Source organism: Cibotium barometz, chromosome 10 (assembly GCF_041138505.1).
Source record: "Cibotium barometz isolate CiBa-2024 chromosome 10, ASM4113850v1, whole genome shotgun sequence".
Taxonomy (NCBI): domain Eukaryota; kingdom Viridiplantae; phylum Streptophyta; class Polypodiopsida; order Cyatheales; family Cibotiaceae; genus Cibotium; species Cibotium barometz.
In genome coordinates, this window is record NC_141055.1 from 14,101,028 (window position 1) to 14,126,115 (window position 25,088).

Sequence of the window (25,088 nt, forward strand, 5' to 3'; positions counted from 1 at the left end):
TTGGGTGTGATATGGTTATGAAGTTCTTACAAGAGTACTCGTTTATTTGCTAGTCATTGGTTATAGCTTGGTAGAGATTGCCACCTGTGATGGGTAGGTAGCTTTGCCGCTATAATGAGGAGGCAGCAAATAATGTTCTCATAGTTATACTTCATACCAACACCAAACAGGGATAGGATGAAATTCCTAAGTTCATCATCACGAAGTACTGTGATGTTTGCATTTATATTGAATGTATGATGTAATGAGACACTGGGCTTGTGTAATTACCATCAATTATCTAGCAACCTATGGCTTCGCAGCAAGTCAGTCATTATCTGTGGATTGATAATGTGGTTATTAGTAGTTAGATAGATGGTACGACCCACCCAAATGATTCATAAGTGTGTAACCGCTTATGAAGGGTAATAATATGCAACAATGAAGCACTTTGTTACAAGTGTGAAACCACTGATCTGTTGCAAAGCAGTTTATCAATAGTACCACCATATGTGCGTAGACACTATACCACATCTTCGTTGCAAGATGTTTAAAAGTTTCTTGGAAGGACTCAAGAATAAAATATATTAAACACGGTCTAAATTTATTCTTGGACCTATGACACTAGCGCGTAGTCCGCTTGAGAGTAAAATTTTGAGGACAAAAACCTTTCTTGAGGGAAAGGAGGGATATCCTCAAATATCACATAAACTCGAATAGTTGTGTGAGTCCAGACAATACTTGAAGGGATGTGTCTAGTAATAGCAACAAAGAATTGTAAGTGATTGGATGTAACTCCAGACACCCGTAGTGGTGCAAGAATCTTTTTCAAACATCTCCACATACTATATGGTCTACCCGCATATATAGTATGGCATAAAAGATAGGAAGTTTGATTGTTATATTTGAATGGAAATTTTCAAAACTTACATTTACTCTGAGTTAGAGTGGAGTTTAACCATCCGTAGATTGATGGTAGTTAGAAACTCAACAAGATTCTAGAGCATATGCTAGAGCAAAGATGTTACTCTAAGAGAGAAGTATCTCTCAGCTTTGGAACTAATCCTTGTGATGCATGATTAGATTGGCTCTAGTTTATTTCTCCTATGGCTGTAGAGCTTTCCAAGGAGAAGTTTTAACAAGTTGGTGATGCAACATGGTAGCGTAGTCTACAAATATCTAGTAGCATAGTCTAAGAACTTGCGCTACTAGAGTGCTCTCCAGTACATTAGCTTCTGTGCTAATGACATGATGCAAAATAAGGCATGAAATTTGCCTTAAGTTTTTGGTTGAAATACCAAATCGGCTTGTGTGAGCATGATCCTGTCTTTACAGAGGTCTGGCGTGCTGTACGCGTACGCACTTTGTCACAACCGCGCCCACCTTCCTCGCCGGCACGTAATGCTAGTCCGGAGAGACTGGCCGTAGGTGCGGCGGGTAGCGAAATGAGAGTTAGTCCGAAGAGGCTAGCTGAGTCTTCAGGGTATAGTTTTCATAGTCCAAGTGCGGGTCATCCTAAGATTCAGAAGACCTATGCACTAGTAAAAAAGACAGTTTTATTGGCCTAGTTTGTTTAAGAACGTCCAAACTTATGTGCTGAAATGCAGTAAGTGCCAGGTCAATAAACATGAACGTCTTAAGGTTGGAGAACTACTCCATCCGCTGGAAATTCCTCAAGGGAAATGGGAAAGCATTTCCATGGATTTCATTACCGGTTTACCCAAGACGAGTCGAGGGAATGACTCGGTGTGGGTGGTAGTGGACAGGTTAACTAAAATGACAAAGTTTATTGCCACGAAGAAAACTGTTAAAACGCCAGAGTTGGCAAAACTCTTTATTGAACATCTCTACAAGCTATATGGCCTACCCGCAGATATAGTGTCGGATAGAGATAGAAAGTTCAACAGTCATTTTGAAGGGAAATCTTCAAAATGACGGATACTACTCTGAGTATGAGTACGGCAGATCATCCGGAGTCTGATGGTCAAACTGAAAGAATTAACCAAATTCTAGAGGATATGTTGCGTTCTTATGTTAGTAAGAAGCAATCTAATTGGGAAGAGTACTTGCCCTTATTGGAGTTTGCCTATAACAGCTCCAAACACTCAGCGACTGGATTTACACCATTCATGTTAATGTATGGATTCCAGCCGAGATCTCCGATGGCTGTAGGCCTAGAAAAGGAGAAGATTCAATCTGTCAAGGTTTTCCTTGAAGATATGAATGATATGCTCAGAGCTGCACGCGAGAGCATCCGTAGCGCACAGGATCGCGCTAAAACATTTGCCTATAAAGGACGCAGACAAGTGACCTTTGCAGAAGGTGACTTTGTATTTTTAAAGGTTCCTGTGCAGTCAGCAACCATGAAAACGGGAATGTGTGATAAACTTTCTCCTAGATATTGCGGTCCTTTCAAGGTCCTTAAGAAGATTGCGGACGTAGCCTACAAACTTGAGTTACCGGAGAGTTCTCAAGTCCATCCTGTCTTCCATGTCATTAAACTGAAGAAATCAGTTCACGGGTTAGAGAACGCAGTTTCTCCAAAGATTTTGGTGGACTTGATAGAGCCACCAAAGATACCACATGAACCGGAAAGGATTCTTGGGTATCGAGACAGACAAACCCGACATAAAGTGTACCAGAAGGTACTTGTTAAATGGACAGATAGGGATGAGGAGGTAGCAACCTGTGAACGCCGTAGTGCAATTTCCAAAAGGTTTCCCCAGTTTGTTTTCGAGGACGAAAACTCTTCTTAAGGGGGGGGTAATGTCACGTAGGCTGTAACGCCTGTGACCGACGGCAGACCGGATGGCCATATCCGGGGTTCAGTGGGAGAGGACGCCCATGCGGAGTCATGGGCGGCCAGGCTAGTGTGGACGGCAGGCCACACACTATATAGCCTGGGGAATGAGGGGCAATCCTCATTCTTCCTCTATGGCTGGGTGGTGAGCCAGAGGCCGTCCCCTCTTGTGGTAATGCCCGTAGCGGCGTTACGGGAATGTAACACTTGTAACACATATACACAAAGTAAATCCAATATTGTGCTATTTATCACTTCTATTTGACCATTAGATTCAGGATGAAATGTTGTGGGAAAAATCCAATTTAGTGCCTAGATTATCAAACAATGTAGTCCAAAAATCATTGCAAAACTTAGAATCTCTATAAAAAACAATCACTTGAGGTAAACCATGATGTGTGAAGAACAAACAAATGTGCAGCTTGATGTGCACAGTAAGAGTCTTTTACAAGGAATAAATATGCTTTTTTGCTAAACCTATCAACAATGGTCCAAATCATATCAATATGGTTCGTAGTCAATGGAAAACTAGTGATAAAATCCATAGAAATATGTTCCCAAGGAGTGTTAGGAATAGGAAGTGTCATGAATAAACCAAGTTTCTTGCCCTTATTATAACTTTTCACTTTTTGACAAACATCACATTCAGACACAAATTTAGCTACATCATTTTTCATTTTAGGCCAATAAAAGTCATTAGAGATAGTCTGGAATATAGATGAAACACCTCGATGCCCTGCATAAGGTGGCTGATGTAATTCCTCCAAAATAGAATGTCTAAAAGGTCGAGTAATGCATAATCTTTTCTGGAAGAAAAGATATCCATCATTGTAGGAATACTCAGCAAACAGGTGTCTAATAATTGTCTCTCAATCTAGACCAAATATCACTAAAGTCATCATAAGTCTCACGCATAGAATCAAAAGATGTATTCTCAATCACAAAAATATTTTGAATGGAAGGTCTTCTACTCAAAGCATTAGCAACTACATTTTCTTTACCAGGTTGGTATTGAATAATAGGCTGAGAACTTTGAATAAAAGCTGCCCATTTAATATGTCTATCCGAAATAAGTGGTTGAGAAAGAAAATGTTTGATACTCTGTTTATCAGTCTTTATAATATTTTCTAAGTCAATCAAATAATGTTTCCAAATTTTCAATGCATGGACTACAGCAGACAACTCCTTGTCATAGGTGCTATACTTACTTTTAGCAGGACGAAATTTCCTACTCTCGAAAGCAATAGGATGACCATCTTGCATTAATACAACACCAATGCCCTTACCACTAGCATCGATTACACAACCACAAAGAAAGGACGTGAAAAATCAGGTAATTGTAACACAACAAGTGCATGAGTAAGTGTATATTTTAATGCAAGAAAATATTTCTCTTGAAGTTCGGTCCACTCATAAGGTTTGGTTTTCTTGAGAAGTTCAGTGAGATAGTGCGCCTTATATGCAAAATTACGGGGGATAAATTTGCGATAATATCTACACAACCCTAGAAAAGATCATAATTCATGAAGGTTCTTGGGATGTGGCTATGTTGCAATAGTTTCTATTTTCTTGGGATCAACATGTATGCCCTTAGCAGAAACTTTACGTCCCAAATACTCAATCTCACTCTGGAAGAAACTACTCTTTTCGAGATCAATGTAAAGTTCATTTTCCTTGAGCAAATTAAATATAATTTCCAAGTGTTTTTCGTGCTCTTCTTCATATTTACTAAAAACTAAGATATCATCGAAAAAGAAAATCATAAAGTTTTGATGTTCAAGAAAGATTCTATTCATCATACGACTAAAAGTCGCAGGAGCATTAGTAAGACCGAATGGCATTACTAAAAACCGAATGGCATTAGTAAGACCGAATGGCATTACTAAAAACTCAAAGTAACCAGTCTCAGTTCTAAAAGTAGTCTTATGATATCTTGCTTGGTCATTCTTACTTGATGATATCCAAATTTTAGGTCAATTTTGCTAATGACACTAGCTCCTCTTAATTTATCAAGTAGATTATCAATTCTAGGAATTGGAAATCTATTCTTGATAGTGTTCTTGAGCCCTGTAGTCTACACATATACGATAAGTACCATTTTTCTTTTTTACAAGAAGAACTGGTGCTCCATATGGTGAACTACTTGGTCTAATAAGTCCCCGAGAAAGTAATCCTCGATTTGAGTCTAAATTTCTCTTTGCTCAAGAGGGTTAACTCTATAAGGTGCTCTACAAGGCGGTGCACTACCTGGAATAATGTCTATGTGATGATCTTTAGGAGTGATCTAGGGAGTCCAGGACGTAACTCATTTGAAAAAACCATGAGAGAATTTGGAAATGAAAGTCATGGGATGTATCCCTAGGAGGTGGTTCTTGAGCACTAAGCTGGTTAACCAAAATTAGAAAAGTTTTCTCCCTCTTCCTTAAAGCCCTTTTTGCTTGAGTATGGCTCAAAAGTGGTTGATCCTTACCCTCAAAAATTCCTTACAAAAAAACATTCTATCCATGATGCATAAAAGACATTGTGTGCTTTGCATAATCAATTTGTGGTGTGTACTCATGTCGAAAAGGCATTCCCAAAATCATGTCAATACCATGCAAAGGTGCTACTAAGACAGTACGTTGATCCGAAAATTGTGCAATAGAAAAAGCAAGATTCTTTACTTTCTTAGTGCAATTACACTTTTGATTTTGAAAAACAGCCTTTACTTTAAAACGAGGAGGAATCATATCAAGATGAAGAGCATGTGCAAGATGTTCAAAAATAAAGTCGTGTGTGCTACCATCATCATGCAAGATTGTGATTTCTTTATCTTGAATTTTTTCCTTCATTTTAAGTAAAGTATGTGGTGAAAAAGAATGAGGATCAAGGTTATAAGTACCTTCTTGATCAGATTTACCATTGAATTCGCTACCATCAGACTCTGGCTCGTAGTTGTCATCTCGTAAGCATCATCGTCGTCTCCATTGCCAATGTCTTCATCTCCATCCACCATGTTAAGCCATGCCATTGCCTTGTTATTGTTGTTGTTGGCGTCATTTAGACACTTATTAGCATAGTGTCCCCTATGGCAAGTGTAACATCGAACATTGCTTGCTTTTTCATCTCGAGTCAATGAATCTGGAACATTTGTCTTCTTTGGTTCTCCACTCGCTCCATTGCTATTATTGTCAATCTTTGCTTTGTTCCTGAATTGATGGCCTAAAAGGTCGCTTGAATGAAGAACACCTATCAAAACCACGAGAAGATGTCGAATCTTTGGAGAATTTAGAAGTACGATTCTCCTGTTGGAACTTGGGCACACCATTTTTCTTTTCACAATTTAGAGCAAGAGATTTAACAGAGGAAAGAGTGTGAGGACGAAACATATTAACCTCCGCTCTAATCTTTGGATCCAATCCTGTGATGAACTTGAACCTTTTAAGATGCTTTTCATACACTTTTTCTATAGATTGCATTTGAATGAGAGCATTCCAAAAATTTTCAATATAGGTTTGGACATCCTCTCCTTTCAGTTGCCTAAGAGTATCCCAATGCTGTTGGGCTTTAGCCTTGTACTGAGAAGATAGAAAATGTTTCTTAATTTCGTGCTGAAAATCCTCCCAAGTACGAGGTTTATGCTCGGGGGGTGCACTACTAGAAAACTCTAGGTCAAGAGGTATTTAAAAAATCCCTTAACTAAAATTTTCCCCCCAATAAAATAACCCCTCTTTACTTATGAACTAATGGATTTTTTTCTAAAGTTGAATTAAAAAACCCCTCCTGTTAATGTCATCCTGTTAATTTTTCTCAATGTATCTAATTAAAAAACCCCTCCTGTTGAACTCACGTGGTACACTAACATTTTTTGAGGTGAACCCCCCGAGGGTTTATGTCGACCATTCTTGGTAGCATTCCACCATAAAGTAGTATTCTAAATCAAGTGATTTGCAGCACATTTGACCTTGTCTTTCTCGAAAAAATCCTCTCCCAAAAAATATTCGTCGAATTAGCTAAGCCAAGCCAAAAGAGTGCGTGCGTCCTTCTTTCCATCAAAATTCTGAAAAGAAAAAGCTTTGCGCGACTAATGCGAGATTCTTCGAGCCGTTTGAGCATCTAAAGTTGCTTTCACGGTTCAAAGAATAGAATCTTCATTATTATCGCCTTCAGTTTCATGCTTATGCCTCTTACGTGATTTCAAATGGTCTTCTAATGCAAGTCTATGAGTTCGTTAATTGACTAATTGTGCTTGTAAAGTTGAGAGTTGCTCTTGAATAGACGGAAGTGCAGGCAGATCAACCATGAATGCTAAAAAGAAATAAAAGATAGGAAAAAGTTAAAAATACTTATATGATTTTTCGCTCATGGTAATGATTTTAAAGATCTTGAATCCCATGGCGATTAGAAGAGAGGTGTGGCCATGCAACGCAATCACCAAAGTGCTTGAAGTAGTCTCTCGAAGCATTAGAAGGTCGTCTGGTAGAGAGTGAATTTAAGCTTCGGGAAGGCGTAAAATGACCAAATTTGAAAATCCCACAACTTTGAATTGCTTTAATTTTCTAAGCCAAACCAGAATAAGAAACTGAAAATATTTCCAATTCGCAGCCGGGCCAAATTCGAACAAATTCGGGCTGATTTTGATGAAGTTTTGGCTTGAAGAAGCTTTGCGTGTATGAATCTCCTCTTATCTTGTTAGACTTTTTTTGAGTAAAGCAATTATGTAAATTTATTTCCACCCTTGATTTCTACAGAGCTCTCTCCACCGTTACAAATTTAAATGCTTGGATCTTCCACGAAACCTCTCAGACAGGGTACAAGATTTGTGCAAGAGATCGTGCCGCACACACATCTAACGAAATAGATGTTTGATTCGGTAGCTGAATTAAGAGCCAACTCCCAAGCAAAGAGAACCGAAATCGCGATTCTCACGCCAGCCTAACGGGCAGGAATTAGCACAAGTCGTGTAGAAAAGCTTGAGTTAAAGCTAAGCTTAAGCTTAAGCTTTGGTTAAGATTTGGTTAAGCTTTATATTATCACTCTCTTTAAAGCTTTAAAGGTTTGGGTAAATCTTTTTTCCATTGGATATTCCCTTGTTGTAACTTGAAGAAGAGACCTCAACCAAGCCTTCAATTTTTTGAATTTTTCTTCTTTCTCAGAAACCAAAAAGTTGCACGTACCTTCTCTCTTTCTTTTGCAAGCCTTCCTCCCTTTGATTTTTCTCAATATTTTTCACCTTCTCTCCCCCCTTTGCTCTGATAGCACTGAAACCACTAGGATCATGGGGAGACACACCGTCCAACCAAATACCAACTGGTTCATCACTTCAATTAAATTACCATAATCGAAAAATTAATAAATATCATAAAAACATAACATAGCATAAACACAAAAGAGAGAATCATTGGGTGCAATCTATCCCCCCTCAAGAAGTGTCAGCTTCCTCCCACTTCTTGAGTATTTATGCTTTATTAATAAAAAATAGCCCATAAGCCAAAAATAGATGCACGCTTATGCATGGGCTTGCCCTTTACAAAAAGGGGGGTTACTTTTAACACAAGCTTAGCTAAAGTGTTCCTATCTAAACACTAAAGGATATTTACAAAAGAATGCCAGGGCTAATTCACGTGCAAATAAATAAATCCACGCCCAATATAACAAAAGTGGGTGGCTCAATAGGTCCACGCCTGAATACAGCAAAATGGGTGGCTAAATACAACATCTCGTAGTAGACACTATGGCAAAAATATCAAAATGAGAACCATCCCGGTAGACACTATGGCAAAAATATCAAAATGAGAACCATCCCGGTAATAGCTCGCACCATATCGGCCCCATCATATCAATCTCACCAACCTACAAGGTTTTCCATTCAAACACACTACGAGTTAGCAACACATGGCACAAGTCCACAGTAGCACATAAGTAATAAATCCACACTTAGTTTCAGCTATCCCTAATTTCATATGTCCTACATATGGAATATTTGGAATCACCCAAGTGCCATGCTTTGAACATAGTGGTAATTAGGCGTCCCCAATTAACCATAGAAGGATGGACAAACAAACCATGACAAGGATGGTCAGGAAGACCGACATGGGGATATCCTCATCTATGTAGATGTTATAATAAAGAAGGTTTGAGGCTACGGTGCTGCAGCTCAAGGATGGTGAGGTTCATGATGTTTGTGGCTACATCCATTAGTATATCAACCTTCTTTTTGGTTTCTGGGGGGACCTTCTCCTATTGTGGCCTTTCTTTTGCTTCTTTGAGTTGCTGCTCCAGCTAGGCGATAGTCTTATCCTTAGCTTCCACAACTCTCTTGAATTCTTTGTGCTAAGAGTCTATTTTAGAACTCATCCATGAGCTTGAGCCTATTGTGTTCTAGGGTATCCTTCTTGCAGTGCAACGGGTGGGCAATTGCCCTTGTGAGTTCTTCTTGGGATTCTTCCTGGGACCGTGCATGTGTGCTGATCTAGCTCGCTCAACTTTTGTGTTTGCATCTTATCAAAATCATCATTTAATTATTTAAAAAAAAATCTTAATAGAGGAATTGGACTTTTTGCTTTTTGCAATGTAGAAAGTGCCCAACTTAGAAGACATTTTGTTTTGATATGATGAAGGATCTCCTCATAAAAACTTTTCCCAATTTGTCAAAATGGCAAGCTAGAATATCTTTAAGGTTTCTCCTAATTCAAGTCTCTTGCCTCTAAATAAAAACTTTCTCCTAATTCAAGTCTCTTGCCTCTAAATAAAAACTTTCTCCTAGTTCAAGACTTTTATGAAAGTATATTGCCTCCAAATAGAAAATTTGATGATACTCTTCTAAATATACACACTCTTTCTTCTTTCATTTCATGAACTCTTATCTACAATATTATATGGATATAATCCCACCAATGAGACTAACTTCAAAAGTTTACGTGTGTGAATGATGAGCATATTGTATGAAAGAGTTTAAGACTATAGTCTTGTAATAATTAAGCTATATCGTAATGAAAGGGATTAAGACTAGTCTTGTAATTGAGCTATGAAAAATGGCATAAAGACCATTCATATATTGTAACAAAAACAAGATACACATGATATTACAAAAGTGTAAAATAAATCTAGGGTGTGTAATTGTCCCTTTAAAGATGGTTAAAGTTTGAATTTAGATTCATACTAGCAAATTTTTAACAGTACAAAGAAAGCCATAAAATCTACTTTGTCTTTTAATAAGATTGACTTTATGGTGGTGAAAGTTAAAAAAAGTTGTATATTGATTGAGAAAAGGTGATATTGGTCTTCAAAGGCATATTGAAGAATTTTCCCATGTGTATGGACCTTAAAAAACCTTTCATGTGGCTTCAAAGAGATAAAAAATACACAACTATCAATTTTAGGCTCATTCACTTCTCTATATTTTTTATACTAATTATTGAGTTATTGTTCAATCCCTTGAAGGGTTTTTCGGATACCTCATTAATTAAAAAAGTTTCAAGGGGACACAAAATTATTTTTCTAAATACAAGAGTACTTTTAAAGAAGCTAATTGATAACATAAGTCAACATGGATAATTGGAAAAAGGCTACTTATAGACAAACCTTCTTATTGATCTAATTATCATAGTTCTTTTCTTATACAAGAAAAAACAAGACCATATAACAAAGCCGCTATGATTTATTTCCTTAGTAACTAGATGTTATGATGTGATTACTATTCATTTTTGTTTCAATCATTCTCATCTTTTTGAAATGTGAATGATTTTCTCCAAGTTACATACACTAGAGTTTCAACAAATATTACGTTCTAATAGATGCATTAAGCGAGAACCTAGAGGGGGAGCCTAGAGGTGGGTTCAAAAAATGTGCAAATTTAGGTCTTTCAAAGAATTCAAATAAAAATAAGGATAGGGTTCATGCATACAACCATGTGTATTTGGTGTAACCATATGATATAAAAGGGATGATGTAAGAGGGTATTTCAACATATGCGCACCATGCATTTTACATGAACAAGTACATGCATTAAGTAGTCTTGCATGTAAATAGTATACCATCTATAGACTAAGTGAATCCCCCTTGTACTCATGGAGATAAAAATTAATGTTTCCATACATTTGAGGTGAACAATAGATTGGACACTTGAACCCCCCTAGCCTCTCTATGCATTGGAAGTACCATGGTTATGCCCACAAGTCCTAAGTCCACTTGTATTGAAAGTACATATTGAGGGTATCATGATTCCATGGCAAGTTCTTAGCCACTTGATGTAATAAAGTACAAAAGTACAACTATTTCACATGTTTTCATGCTTTTTGCTTTACAGTGTGAAAGTACGTGTCACACTTTTTTTGCTTCACAATGTGAAAGTACCAATCACAATGTGAAAGCACACATATATTTGTACTTTCAAATATTGATATCTTAAATAGACCTTTAGTTCACATAATTAAATAGTTGAAGAACATTAACAATAGTAGTAGTATATTGATTGTTTATAGCTCAGTATATTGCTTATTTATAGCTTAATATGCGACACTCGATGGATTCTTTCTTATTAACTTTTGGAAGTGAAGAAAGATGAAGCTATCAAAAAATATAGTGCTTCATTAAGTTGAGGAATCTTTTCAGGAGCTAAAATTTTAAAAAGAGTTAAAACTGTGAAAGATCTAGTGCTTCTTAAACTAGACTCTCCATTTCCTTTTGCTGAGGTTTTCCTTTTTCTTTTTTACTACGTGTTTAGTTATCTTCTCCTTTATTACTTTTATAGAATGTCCTTTGTCATGTTTATTGTTTGATTTTACTTTCTCCCTCTTAATATAAGGGGGAGGTTTAATATCAATTAAACTTGGTGAAATATCTAGTGCTTCTTAAACTAGAGACTCCATTTGCTTTTGGTGAGTCCCCCCCCCCCTCCCCAACATGTTTAGCTGTCTTCTATTATACTTTATTGTGTTTATATAGAATGTACTTATCAAGTTTATTGTTCGATTTTCCTTTCTCCCTCTTAATATAATCAAAGTAAGCACAACATAAGCTACTTTGTCCTTCATGTTTATGCACTTTAAGAGCTACTAACAGTATTGTTATACGGATATATGCATTATTTTTTCTCATGAAGGTGAGAGATTCTCAGTTTTATAAGGAGCTAAACATTAGTTCCCATTTACTACATGAGAAACCTAGATACATAAGATGAGCTTTGTGAAAAAGATTAGTTCGATAAGATGGTAATAGGTAGACCATATTAAACCTTCATAGACATGGCAAGTTGGGTTCCAAAGACTCACAATTGATCGATGTCCTTGTGTAGAATAAAGTAATTTCTTGTTGCATACATTTATCTTTCTAATATAGTTGTTTATAATCATCTTGCATCACACATGCATTGCAACTTCATTCTAGCCATAATATTTTTGCACATGGTGAAAGAAAAATGTGTGAATGAAATATAAAATTTTTGAGTACTTTGACATGGGAATGGTTGAAGCTTTGTGGCATCTCTCTTTTGAAAATCCAAGAGTTCCTAAACTTTTGAAAATCCGAGAAACTTTAAAGAACTTTAGGCAATATATTATTCGAAGCATTAGCATTATGCGAGCCATTTCAAAGTTTGAAGTGGTCGATACAAGGTGAAAATAATTCTACCAAAAGGTGAATATAATCTTTGCCAACCAAAAGGTGATTATAAATCGTGCCAAGGACGATAAGAAATACATGAGATATCAAGTATTTTCAAAGGGGTAAGGAAATGGTTGGAGGGAGGGTATTGTGTCTTGACTTGGGTGATGGCGTTTTCACACTCTCTTGACTTGGTGATGGCGTTTTCACACTCTCTTGACTTGGTGATGGCCTTGGAGAACGTGGAGAGCAAGGTAGAGAACCCTTTAAGAAAGAGCATCTGCACGTTCAAGGGGAAAGCTAGGTAGAGCCCTTTTGGGGGGGTAGTCGTAAAACGTAACCCCCAAAAATTCACCCTGGTGTACTCAACAAGTCTTTTTGCCTAGCCCTTCTTCCTTGAACCTTCATCGCCATAGCCAAGCTGCTTCCTTGGAGCTTCGCCCTCATCGTAGCTATGGAGTTTGCCAGCCAATTATGGTCCCTCATGGGCGCCATCGCCCTCCTGCAGTCCTTCATCCCCCCTCAATTGAGAAGATTTGTAGATACTCACCTGGAGTCTTGGTGGGGTAAGCTGGGAAGGGCCTTCAATCGCCATACTTTCATTGAAGTCCATGAGGATGTGCAAGGAAGCTTCAAGGGAAACCTCTTCTACCGTGATGTGGAGCTCTATTTGAGCTCATTGGATAGGATTCATCAGACTGACTATTTAAGAGTTCACCGCTGTGCAGATAATAGCCGTCTTACCTTTACTTTGCCCCCTAATGAGACAATACAGGATAGCTTCATGGGCGCCCAGCTATGGTGGACACACTACGCCACCCAAAAGCCAGAGTCTCAGCAGCAGCAAGTGTTCTGGGACTACCGTGGGAGAAGAGATTCCAACAAGGAGAGCAGAAGCTTCTCCCTCAAAATGCTCAAAGCAGACAAGAGCCGCATCCTGGCTGCCTACTTTGATCACATTTCAATGGTTGCAAAAGATATTGAGCGCAAAAGCACCCAAAGAAAGCTCTACACTAATGATGGAGTTGATTGGGATGAAGTAGACTTCAAACACCCTTCTAACTTTGATACCCTTGGCCTCTTGCCTGACCTCAAGGACCACATCAAGGCTGATTTGAAGGCCTTTGCTGATGGTGAGAGCTTCTACCACAGTGTGGGCAAAGCTTGGAAGAGAGGTTACCTTCTATATGGACCCCCTGGTACAGGTAAATCTAGCATGATTGCAGCCATGGCCAATTTCCTTAACTATGATATCTATGACCTTGAGCTCACTGGCGTCACCGACAACTCCGAGCTCAAATCCCTCCTCATCAGAACCACTAGAAAATCCATCATAGTCATAGAAGATATAGATTGCTCTCTTGATCTCTCTGATAGAAGTGCTAAAGGGGCTGCTGCTGATACTAGCAATGCTAAACTGCCCAAAAAGGAGAGTCTTGTAGAGGAGAAGCACAGCAAGGTGACCCTATCTGGGCTGCTTAATTTTACAGATGGCCTATGGTCATGCTGTGGGGAAGAGAGGATTTTTGTGTTTACAACCAATCATAAAGAGAGGCTGGACCCAGCTTTGTTGAGGTCAGGCAGGATGGATTTCCACATACTGCTCTCTTACTGCACATTCCCTGCATTCAAGGTGCTCGCCGCGAACTATTTGGGGGTCCATGAGCATGTTCTTTACCCTAATGTGGAGGAGGCCATGAAGGACAGTAAGGTGACTCCGGCCGAAGTTGTGGAGCTCCTCCTCAGCAACAAGGGGAGTGCAGAGGTGGCCTTGGAGAGGGTCATGGCGGCCTTGGATGAGGCCTCCAAGAGGAAGGGCCACCAGATGCAATTAACCCATGTAACCTCAACCGCCTCTGAAGTGGGCAGCAATGGGGACCTCAAGCCAGCCAGAAGCAAGAGTTTTAGGAGGCTGAGACTTCAACTCGTGAGGCGGCTACTGTCAAACGACTCACTTGCAAGATAAACTGTGTATTGCGTAGGACGTTCATATCCACCTCCTGTACATAGCTCTTCACGGCATTTTGCAAAAGGATTTATAACCTCGCGTGTAAGATAAGCTCTTCATAGCCTTTTGCCAGGAGTTACAACCTCATTTAAGAGCCCACTTCCAACCCCACCTTTGTAGCGCCGAGTGCGTCCAAGACGCAGTGGCGGCCGTTCAGTCTCAAGATGGAGCGATTTTGAGCGTTGGGGAGCTTCGCTTGTTTGCACGGGTAGAGAGGGCTGCTAGAGAGAGAGACAGACGCTTCAAGGGTTAATGGGGGATTGTGATGAAAGAAGCGCACACGTGCGTATTTCTCAAGCACACGTGCGTATTTCTTACTAGTTCTAGCTATGTAATTTTATTTTGTTTTTGCTACTTTGACTTTTAAATATGGCGAGTTCTATTCTAGCTATGAACGATGCTTGTGGAAAAAGCTCACAAGAATGAAGCATATGCACAGTGAGTTTATTAGTAGTTCTTGCTGCGTATGTTGCTTGTAAAGACGGTTGGCAAAAGTGACGCATCATCACCTGACATGCACACGTGTGTGCGTGCGTGGTTTGCATGCGTGCGTGCATGTGCTGGGGGGTGCTAGGGGGAGGAGGGAGAGAAAGGAGTGTTGTGTGCTCATGGAAACATGGAATATTTCTACCTTAGGCACGGGTGTGTGTTTTTTGGGCATGGTGGGAGAAGGGACGGAGGGGAGTGCTGTGTGCTTGGAATATCTTCACCTCATCCATGGTGTCTTTGTGAATGTGAAAGAGAGAGAGGTGAGGTGAGGTGTGTGTGTGTGTGTGTGTGTGTGTGTGTGTGGGTGGGGGGAGGAGGGACGAGCGAGGGAGTATTGTGTGCTTATGAAAACAAGGAATATCATCACCTTATGTATGTGCATGTGTGTGTGTGTGCGGTTTTTGGGTGGGGGAATGGGTGGTTGGTTGTGTTGTTGTGTTTGTGGAGCTAACTTATGTGACTTGTTCAATTGTATTAGTAAAGGGGCTACTATAGTGGCACAAGAAGATGCAAGTCTCTTGAAGGGGGGAAGATGACTAACTTTTTAAGTAGTTTAAATTATGAATAAAGAGGTGAGAGAAATTTGAAGGAAGTGAAAGATTTTAGAGATCAAGACATGTAAGAACTAGAAGAAGAACTCTTGGAGTTATGTAATGACTAATATCAACGAATCATCAAAGCACATGTTTTACAACTAGCTCTTTTATGCATCAACGTCAGTTCTTTGATTTGATAAATGTGGAGCGGAGTTTGAAGTGTTTCTAGTGGCCTTGTCATACTTGTGGCTCTCTTGGATAAATCAAACTTGCATCTATTTCATAGCTTGACACCATACCTAGAATTTGAAGGCTATAGTAACCTTCCAAGGGGGTTTATCCTTTGGAGAAAATATACTCTTCAAAAGAAAGACATGGTCTTGAAAATGTTGTCTCAATGCCTTCCCATAGAAATAGAGGTCTAATATGAGCTTTTCAATAAAAGTTTGGAGTAACTCTTCCAATTTGAGAGTTTCTCGGTACTAATTGTTGCCATTAGTAAAAAATCACTTTATAGGCTTCAAGCAATGCTATATTTATGCCTTATATCTACTTTTGTGATTTCTTAAAATGTTGTGCAATGTTGAACGTACTACAAGATGTATAGCTTTATCCACCTTTTAATTCCAACATCTATTATTTTAAGTCAGGTAGGATAATTGTTTTTTTTAAAGCTACTAGTCTTCTATGTTGAGTATGAAGCATCACGTAGTTAAATTTTTTTGTTCTCTCATTATTTACTTAGTACCCTCAAGCCATAGAACATATGCATGCTTTCTAGTGAAAACATATGCAAGGATTGAAATCCATCACCACAATTGATCATAAAAGTATCTACTACAGTGGGGAAATAGAAAAATCATGTGAGAGATGAAAAGAGAGGAACAAAAGAAGGTTATAATTACATTTATGTTCAACATATTTCCAAAAGGATCTATGAGTTAGTGGAAGACCATCTAAATACATCCACTTGAAGCCAATAGAAATATTGGGTGCCCCACAAGACTCCATGGAGGAGGATGTTGGCACTGACTTGGACACCGGTAGTAAAATAGCCCAAGTTGCTCGTGCTAAAAGAAACCTAAAACTAGGTTGATATAGTAGGTACATGCTATAAACTAGCCAAAATAAAAAAAAAGTGACAAACTCATTTAAGACCACTATGTGCAAGGCTATATCCTAATCACCACCATGCAACCTTTTGGCACAAGCCACAACAATAATCTCCTCCACATCGCATAACAATTGTAGTGAAATCCTTTAGATTGAGACTTTTTCTCGTCCCCTAGTTGTGAACTATGGAGAGATGGTTACAAATGTGGTTTTTTTGTGAAAGATAATGAAATTTATGGTCAATCTATGAATTCATATCTTGTATCCATCAATTTAAGAGTCTTATAATGTCAATTTTAAAATTTCATATTTTCAAAAACTAAACAGGATTAAGATTTAAAATTGGCACTTTTAGCTATATATAGAACCAATATAAAACCCATGGCAATGCCATGTAATTAATCCACATTTCAAAACTACATGCAAAAATGATAAAGACTATGTATAGCCCAAATGAACCTAACACAAGTTTGATGTTTGAAAAAAAACAATGCAATAATTTAAATGATATCTACAAAAAGTAATCATGAGAGAACAAACCAAAAAATTGCAAAGAGAAATTAAGTAGCCTCATTTGTATTATCCATAACAGATTAAACTTGAAATCTTTCTTTTTAGATCAAGAAACAAATCCAAAAGTATAAAATGTGTTTAACACTCTCTCGCGAAAGTGCTACATCATAAAGAGAATGCAAGGGGAGGGGGAGAGATTACGTTCCTTGTAAGCAAACACATCTACATAAGAAAAAGTAAGACATAAGTGAGATGAATGGCTGAATTTTCTTCTATATTCTTCTCGTCTCTACTACAACCATAAAACTAAAAAGATAAGAGTACACACTATAAAGGAAAGTATTCTCTTACTATAACATATAATGTTTGGTTTCAATGTAAACCTGACTATATGAGTAGGTGCTATGACTATGCTATACTCTAATAATCTAAATATAGCTGCTCCATAGCCACTATGCCATACTCTAGTAATCTAAGTATGGTTGTTCCACAGCTTGTCATCCACACTGGTGGCATGTTAACTATAATCCCACCAACCATGCTAGGGGCATAAGTACGGAAGCTATCACCGAGGCGGGTCATCAATGTCTATTGCACTAGTTGAGCTCGATATCTATAATCCCACCAACCATGCTAGAGGCATAAGTACGGAAGCTATCACCGAGGCAGGTCATCAATGTCTATTGCACTAGTTGAGCTCAATATCTCAACACTCCCCCTCGAGCTCAACTCCACACACAATGCTCCAAGTAAGCTCCTAAACTTATGGAGCTTCTATGTGCCCAATGTCTTCGTGTGAAGATGTTAGCCACCTATTTCTCTGTGCTAATATATACTAAATCTACATCACCTGCTTCTATGTGCTAATATATATACCAAATCTACATCACCTTCTAGAACCTTCTCCATGCCCAATGCCTTCGTGAAGATATCAACCCACCACCTGTTCCTCTATGTTGATATTTACCAAATCTACATCACTTGCCAACCTTCTCGTGCTCACAAAGTGATAATACACCTCAATGTGCTTCATCCTAGCATGGTGTACTGGGATACTAAATTAGCATGCTACTCATGTTGTCACAATAAATGACAATGGTCATATCCATGGGCTCACTCATATCACAAGTAGCTTCTAAAACCAAGCTATCTCACAAACTACCATATTAGCACTCCTGTACTCTGTCTCGATACTCGACAAGGCAACTGTTGGCTATTTCTTGCTGCTCCAACTCATAGGAGCACTGCTCCTAAATCAACATCAATGTACCCACGTAGATTTATCTCTATGATAGCCTCGTAGAAAAATCCATAATCAACTGTGGACCGTGTGGACTCTATGTACCTGAGAATCCGTCTGGCCACATCTAAGTGTGGCTTCCTAGAAGCCTACATAAATTGACTCACAAGTCCAAAAACATAGCCCAAATCTAACCTAGTAATGGTCATGTAGAGATCAAGCTATCCATTATGCACCTATACATAGTGGGGTTCAATATCTGCAAAAAGCTTTCCTCTCTATCTCTCTCATACCATCTCTTTCTCTTTCCCTCTCCCACCCTCATATCTCTCTACTACCATCTCTATATCTCGTATTCTTTGTCTCTCTTCTCTCTTGTCTCACTCTCTGTTCTCTCTCTCTCTCTCTCTCTCTCTCTCTCTCCCGATACCATCTCTCTCTCTTCCTTGTCTCTCTTCTCTCTTGTGTCCCTCCCCCCCCCCCCTCTCTCTCTCTCTCTCTCTCTCTCTCTCTCTCTCTCTCTCTCTCTCTATATATATATATATATATATATATATATATATATATATCCTTCTCTTTGCTCACTCTCTATCTACCATCTATTTCTCTCTCTCTTGTGTATCTCTTCTATTCTCTCTCTCTCTCTCTCTCTCTCCCTTACCTCTCTCTCTCTCTCTCTTAGAATCTTCTCTCTCTTCATGTTCCCTTTCTTTTGTCCATGTTGTCACCTCTTGCATCTCCCTTGCTTTTCATGTTTTCTCTCTCTTGTCTTTCTGTTCATGTGAGGCTACAAACTTATCATTCATTTATTAACACAGTACACTTAACTTTAATTTACCAATACATATCCTTCGAGTCTATAAACTTAACACTACCTTATTTATCTATACAAGACATAAAATGTCTACATATCCTTCGAGTCTACAAACGTAACACTACCTTATTCATCTACACAATACATAAAATGTTAATACCTTTTAGTTTGTATGACATGTTGAGCACAAAAATTGTTGAAACTGTGAATCATATTTTACTTTAAACCCCAACATGCATTGCTCTCACCCTCTCTCCCTTTATTTATATGTTAAATAAGACCATAACATAATCATAAGCAATTGTTAAATCCAATCACTTGAATATTCATAAACAAATACGTTCATTGTACTACAATGACATCTCTTCATATCCAAGACACCCTCCACAACATCCTCTTTGAGATCAATACAAACAATGCTCATGCTTAATTTGCACGCTACCATAGCACAATATCCACATCCTACATAAAGCTCTACAATCACTTGCCCTTCTTTTGCATTTTGGTTATCCCAAAAGTCATATCCACGTTGACATCCATCTACAAAGAAAACATTTCTCTAAATTTCACATAATATGCAACACCTATAATTTGGAGTAATTATATGTTTATGCATACCTCACCATGTTGTCCCATCTTCTGGGCATCTTCTCCATTGCATAATACTGGTGCAAGGATCAATGATATAATTAGGCAAAAAAGGTTGTGCATGGTTTATATCAACTATGCTCATAAAGGTAGCATGGATGAGAGTATGTGTCTGCACAAGAGTATGAGAAGATTTATTGTAATAGAAAGTGTTGTTCAATGGAAACCTTTTATGAGAATCATAAGAACCTCTATGGTTAGTGTTGATCACCTCTTGTCCAAATGCCTCTCCAATCTTTTTTGTACACTGTACATTCAATAGGGTGTCTAATATGAAGTCATATTGCTCAGCCTTCCCTATCAAGGTTGTCACTTTGACACATAGTACTAATAATGATAATAAGGAAGTCATTGCCATCTAGGATGGTCTCACAAATCTTGAGCAATAAAGGCTTGTCTCCATCTACGTGACATAGATATGAAACATGAGAATTTGTACCCAGCGTAAACACAATAACACCTAAGTTCTTAATGTTGAAAAGTTTCTCTTGATCCTCACATGTACAGAGATTCCATGGTGGGATAATGCCATTGGGGTAGCCATAAACCGAACCTCATGTTGGCAACCTCACTTTGCAAGTCCTTCAGCCCTTGAGAATCTCCATCAATCAAGATATCTAGAATCATAGCTTTCTGGTCATTTGGCAATGTGCTAAATGCCAAGCTATACATTCTATCCTTTGTTGGCAAACAATATGGTTTGTTGTCCCAATTTCCTTGCACTAGTCGAATGTAACACACACCACCAAAGTCAAACACACATTCTATCCTTTGGCAAACAATATGGTTTGTTGTCCCAATTTCCTTGCACTAGTCAAATGTAACACACACCACCAAAGTCAAACCACAACATTAAAACCAAAATACGTCGTTGCTTACTAAAAAGACTAAGAGGGAAGAGCATATGTTTTTTAACTTAAAGAAACCATCTCCTTGTGTAGGGTTTGCAATAATACGGCTAACCATAGCATGCCTCCACTTTCTCTCATCTTTATAAAATACAATTTTGGACATTTATCTTCAAATTCCTTTGTAGGTAAGGTATCTACAAGGGGGTCAATCTCTCTAGCAGTGAGGTACTCATTCTATATTTCACAGGTTACTACATTAGTATGAGAATATATAAATGTTAATCATATATTTACAAATGTTAGAATTATTTATTCCTCTACGAAGCCATATAAAGATTGTACTTGGAATACTCCGATAGTTCTGAAAGTTCACAGTTAGTTGTACCAAGATGGGCGATCCTTTTTTTGGATGGAGGCATGCTTCTCCATCCATGCCTTGTTCATCATCACTCTTGTGTGATTCATAATTTTTTCTTTATTTGCTAATCTAAGTGCCCTAATGAGATACAATTTATCCTTAAGAGACGATGAAACATAGCCCACTTCATTCATTCTATGGGGCAAAACAGATATGAGTTAGCGAAAGAAAAAAAACTACACTTGGACCATCCTAAGTTAAAGAGATTTAAAATAAATATTCTCGTAATGTATACATTCTCTTACCTGTTTCAGTGAGCTATGACAGTGAGGACCTCCCCCTCAATATTCTCATTAAATTTAATAAGGATAGTGCCAACACATGGATGTCTTGATACAACATTCTTGAATGCTATACTCATTGTGAATCTAATTAGTTTATTGCTATTTTAAAAGAACTTAACATTGCATTCAAAGAGTTAGCATGTTAAGATGACATATTTTCTTATCTCCTCCATCCATGCCATAACACGATGATTATTGTTCCACAGATAAAATATCTTCTTAGATAAGAATGCTCACTCTGTGTCTTTGATCACATTCTCAAACTCCTTGTTTTTCATTCTCCATATGTTATACCACCTACTAACATCATCCTATGATACTTCTCTAACAAGATTGTAGGATGAGGAGATAGAGCAATTGAAACTGCATAAATCGGCAAGCCATTTGTGTAGAATTCCCTTAATAGCTTCTTAAACCTAAATTGCACTCTTCTTATAGAGGGGTTAGGCACAAGTCTGTATAAGGGAATAAGTGGCAAATGAATGAATCTCTTCACCTACAATGTACTCACAAAGGTTGTGCTTGCCACTCATAATAAGACCTTATACAAGATTACTTAAAAAGTGGATAACACTTACCTTTACTTTGCTTAGATTATCTTGTAGGAGTTCAAGCCATAGAAGAGTTGCATGTGGGATCATGTAGCAGGTCTTCATTCTCACGTTCTTTTTCAGTTCCCTCTTCCACCTCTTCTACTTGCTTTGTTTATTTCATGGATTATGAAGATGCACCTTTTTTGTAGACTTAGAAGATCGACTTGGATTTCTTTGTGAAGATACCCAATCATTATCATCTTCTTCTTGCATTGTTTTTCTCCTCTTCTTCATGCTTGTTACTTCTTGGCTTGCTTGTCTGGTAATGATGCTCTTTAAGTATTGTCCATGCTTTGGAGGTTTAATCACATGTTGTGTTTCCATTGTGTGTGTGGGCCAATCTAAAGACAACGACATAAACAAGATAAATTAATTGAAGTAAAATAATAAAAATAAACATAATTAACAAGGAAATAGATATAAAAATACTTACGCAATCTCTTGCTGGCCATAAACGATGTAGCCTTTGGTTTGATTTAATGTGGAGACATCACCATCTTCTTGAGGAAAGGAAGTGGTACTTCTCCTACTTTGACATCTTGAATTGTCACACCAACATACCCAGATGGTAAAGGAACTCCATGCATGATATCGACATTGGAGTTTACATGCAACACGGTACCAGCACAGCTACTTTCATGTCATTGAACGTTAAAAACACCCGTGTCTCTTTTTTGAGTTGAGGAGGCGCCATATTCAGGAGAAGAGAAAGGGAAAAAAGCAAGAGATGAGAAAAAAGAGAGAGAAGAGTAAGGGAAAGATAAATAAAATAGAAGGGAATGAGATTGAAAGAGAAAGGAAAGAGGACAAGTATAGAAAGTAAACAGTAATAGGGAGATTAAGAAGAGAGAGGCAAGGGAAAGATATAAAGAAAGAAAGGGAGAGACAAAGACAAATTATAAAGGGAGAATAAAGAAAGTTCCAAAGAGAGAATAAAGAAACAAAGCAAGACAAACTTTCAAGGTTTAGAAAAAAAAGAGAGAGAAAAGTGAGAAGAAAAAGTTACTTATATAGACAAAAGAAAGAAAAGAGAGAGAAAAGAAAGAGAAAGAGAAAGAGAAAGAGAAGAAAACAAGAAAGAAAGAGAGAAAGAGAGAAAGAGAGAAGGGGAGCATTAGCCACCGAGAGAGAGAGAGAGAGAGAGAGAGAGAGAGAGAGAGAGAGAGAGAGAGAGAGAGAGAGAGAGAGAAGCAGGGAAAGGCTTTTGAGGGCACTCAAGAGGGGAGGGGAAGGCAAGAAAGAGAGGCAAGAGAGGAAGAGTGAGAGAGGTAAGAAGGAGGGAGGCAAGAGAGGGAGGCCAAAGAGAGGCAAAAAGAAGGGAGTGAGAGAGGAAGGTCGAGAGAGAGGGGGCGTCCCTGTTTATATGGATACACTCCAAAAATTTAGTACACCTCCTCCTTACAAGTATATATCTTTTGAAGACTATTTACATACCCTCAAATATCAATTGAAATATAGAATATCATAGAACCCAAAATCTAGATACTAGAAAATTAGATACAAAAAAGTAGAGCTAACATTAATAAATTGATGAAAGTCCACCTTACATCAATATCAATTTTGAGATAGTACTAAAGAAATTACGCTATCTAATTCGTAGACTCTAGAGTCTAGTACAAAGAAGAAAACAAAAAGTAGAAAAATACATACTAAGATAGTTTGTAACATCTAAGCCATGAAATTACTAAAGAAATTACTGTATCTAATTCATAGACTCTAGATTCTAGTACAAAGAAAAAAAACAAAAAGTAGAAAAATACATACTAAGATAGTTTGTAACATCTAAGCCATGAATGATGACTCATCAATGATCATTCATCATGGCCATGTGGAGTTTCTTCAATCTTGGCCACGGGTGAGGGTAGTGCATTTATGCTTCACATGCGCTTTTCAAAGCCCAGAGCCAAAAATTAAAAGTGAGCCCTATTTTAATCCTATTTTTGGAAAATCCACATTTCTCTCATAGCTCGTTGATGAGGAAACATTTAGGGTCTGCATTTCGAGGGGGGAAAATGCCACATGGCACCATTTCGGATGCACCAAAATGTTTTAAAAAGGGAAACACATTTCTTCGTCCTTGGCAAATGTTTCCTTCCCTGTTTTTGACCTATCGAAGGGGAATTTCGGGTAGTTTCTTGTGATTGTATCTTGTTCTTTAGAATGGTTGGCCTTCTTGCTTGTTCCATGAGGAGATGCACCTACCACGACCGTTCTTGGACTCTTCGACTCAAAAGGATGTGTAAATCCACATAGGCATGTTAGCCTTTGGAGAGTATTGAGAAAAGACGACCATGTAAATAGCCCCGTTTGCTCATTGTGATGTCACTTTGGGTATGTTAGCCTTTGGTTGGCCTTCCTGCCCATGCCATGAGGAGATGCACCTAGCACGACCATTCTTGGACTCTTCGGCTCAAAAAGATGTGCAAATCCACATAGGCATGTTAGCCTTTACAGAGTATTGAGAAAAGAGGACCATGAAAATAGCCCCATTTGCTCATTGTGATGTCACTTTGGGTATGCTGTGGTTATATGATCATTGGGTTGTAGCCCAACTCAAACAGTCGCCTCGCTCAAACAGTAGCCCAACTCAAATAGTAGCCGAGCTCGAACAATAGCCCAACTCAAACAGTAGTCCAACTCAAATAGTAGCCCAGCTCAAACAGTATACTCTGCATTTTGAGAATCAAGAACATCATGCACAGACCGTTCATGGGAGTGTTTTGGCTCACTTGGTTGCTTAGCAACATGTTAGCGGTATATGCGACACAAATCTAGTCTCCGCAACAACACCGAGTCCTTCAATGGACACTGGACACCAATCAAGCTGAGCCCATCTCTCCGGAGTTGTTAAATAGAGATCCAAATTCAAACATCCCGTAGTTGTTCGTAGCTAGTGCGTTTGATGTAAGCCAGTATTGAAGAAGCAACAAAAGTACAATTAGGACAAAGCAACACTTGAGGCCACACTGAATATAGCATACCTTCGGCATCTATTTAATCCAAAGCAATAGTAGATCATTTGAGCAATCCTTACTTCCACACAAGCATGGTAACAGTACACATACGTAAAAGGACCATGAAACAGGCTTGCATTAGAGTAGCATAGTATGGTAGGCAATTGAGTCTCTAGGCCTTGCGACAAAGCAACACTTGAGGCCACAATGAAATTCTCTACCAATATAGCATACCTCCGACATCTATTTAATCCAAATCAATAGTA

At 38.3% G+C, this 25,088-nt stretch overlaps 1 pseudogene across 1 annotated transcript; it reads left to right on the plus strand.

The window, feature by feature from the left end:
* Window positions 1–12,297: 12,297 nt before the first annotated feature.
* On the plus strand, window positions 12,298–14,781 carry LOC147634582 (AAA-ATPase At4g25835 pseudogene; annotated as a pseudogene). The gene has a single exon (XR_015266766.1). The product of XR_015266766.1 is annotated as an AAA-ATPase At4g25835 pseudogene (transcript).
* Window positions 14,782–25,088: the final 10,307 nt, after the last annotated feature.